Genomic DNA, 2,216 nt, shown 5'->3' with positions numbered 1-2,216 from the left:
CATTCACCAACCTCAACAACAATAAGGCCAAGTTCTATTTGGAATGCCAATGCCAATGTATGCTCCAAAACCTCCCATTATCAATCAAGGAATTCAAAATCAAGGTGTTCATGTTACACCTCAAGTTACGAACCCACCACTTGCTTTGAGAGACCATTATGTGCCAAATGAGTATAATGCACCCACATGCATTCAATTGCCACCATTTAGAGCACACCATTATGAAATTAAAGCACAAACCATTCAAATGCTTCCTAACTTTCGTGGACTTCCAAGTGAAGAACCCTACAAGCATTTGGATGAGTTTCTTGAAGTTTGTTCTACCGTGAAATACACGGACATGCCGGAAGAAGTCTTAAGGCTTAAACTTTTTCCATTCACCCTTAAGGATAAGGCAAAATATTGGTTTAACAATCGTAGGCATTTTTCAATCACTTCTTGGGCAGAAATGCAACAAGATTTTTTGAAGAAGTACTATCCGGTTTCTAAGACCAATGCCATGAGAACTTCAATTAGAGAATTTACACATGGGGATAGGGAAACATTCCATGAGGTATGGGAACGCTTCAATGAATTGCTTAGGAAGTGTCTACACCATGACATGCCCAAATGGTAATTAGTCTAATATTTCTTTGAAAGCTTATCGGATAATTATAAGGGCATGGTTGATGCTTCCGTGGGTGGTTCTTACATTGATAGGCATGAGGACGACGTGTGGTGTCTCTATGAAAGCATGAGTGAGAATTCATTGCATAGAACATTGTCTTCAAAGAATAGTAGAAATACACAAGGTAGGAAGAGTGTTGGTTTACATCAAGTCGATAATTCTAATAAGATAGATGCCGAGATGAAATCCTTATCTCAAAGGTTTGATCAATTCTTGATTAACCAAAACTTGGTGAATCAAGTATCTTCCTTTCCTAACCATTCTCATTGTGCATCTAATGAATCTTGTATGACTTGTTCTAGTGTTCTTTATTCTACTTCTTATTGTCCTCATGGACAAGTGCAAAGTGAACCTAATGAGTAAGTCAATGCAACTTTTGTGAATCAAGTAGGAAATCCTTATGGTACTTATTACAATCCAAGTTGGAGAAATCATCCGAATTTCTCTTGGAAAAACCAAGGAGAGGGCTCAAACCCTTCCCAAAGCGGTTTTCAAGGGAAGTACATTCCACCTCCACTTCAAAACTAAGGATCCCAAGGTTATAGACCTTATCAATCACAAGGGAATCAATTTGCTAATTCTCATTTTCCCAACCAATCTTATTCCCAAGGTAATACTAGAAGTCCCGCCTTTAAAGAGAAAGTTTTGAATGCTTTGGGCACTTTAGAGGCTAACACTCAATTGCTTCATTCTCACTCTCAATCTATTGCGAAGCTAAAAACCCAAGTAGGGCAAATAGCTAGCATTCTCAATGCAAGAGAGAAGGGAAAGATGCCTATAAATGCCCAACTTAAGCAACAATGTGTTGTGGAAACCCATTCCTCATCGGTGGGCCATACCATTGAACATGTTAATGCGGTGACTACCTTGCGGAGTGGTAGGATTGTGGACAATCAAGTTGGAATGTCCAATGAAGAGAGTGAACCAGTGCAACCTCAAGTTGTCACCCGTCCCGTTTCATATCCCATTCTTCCTTCATTGCATATACATGATCTTGTAAATGAGAAAGCCTTGAAAGATGTGTTTGAAAAAGAAGTTTTGAAAAATGATGTTGAAAAGGTTTTATTGAAAAATGATTTGAAAACTTCTTGTGTTGAAGAGAGTTCAAAATAAAATTTTAAAAAAGTGTTCGAAACCAAATGTTCCATTTCCGGATGCCTTAAAAGGATTCATTTCAAAAGACAAGGAAAAGATTAAAACCAATGAGATTTTGGAAATGTTTAGGCAAGTAAAAGTTAATTTTCCACTATTGGATGGAATCAAGCAAATTTCAGCTTATGCCAAATTCTTGAAGGACTTGTGCACCCAAAAGCGGAAGAACAAGAGCCAAGCACCAAGAAAACTGGTTTTGACCAAGCAAGTAAGCTCAATTTTACAATATAACACTCTTCTAAAGTTTAAGGACCCCGGTTCACCCACTACATCATGCATTATTGGTGATCATATCATTAATCGGGTGCTTCTTGACTTATGAGCAAGTGTTAACCTTCTTTCATACTCGGTTTATGTCAAATTGGGCTTAGGTGAATTGAAACTGACGTCAGTAGTT

The 2,216-nt window shown here is 38.0% G+C and overlaps 1 pseudogene; it reads right to left on the bottom strand.

Moving 5' to 3' along the window:
• Window positions 1–504: 504 nt before the first annotated feature.
• Window positions 505–603, bottom strand: LOC132272255 (small nucleolar RNA R71; annotated as a pseudogene).
• Between the last annotated feature and the right edge of the window lie 1,613 nt (window positions 604–2,216).

Source organism: Cornus florida, unplaced genomic scaffold (genome assembly GCF_030987335.1).
Source record: "Cornus florida cultivar Cherokee Brave unplaced genomic scaffold, ASM3098733v1 CherokeeBrave_3.0.0_Hap2_Chr08, whole genome shotgun sequence".
NCBI lineage: Eukaryota > Viridiplantae > Streptophyta > Magnoliopsida > Cornales > Cornaceae > Cornus > Cornus florida.
Note: the sequence above shows the minus strand (reverse complement) of the source record. Positions and strands in the feature narration are given on the sequence as shown.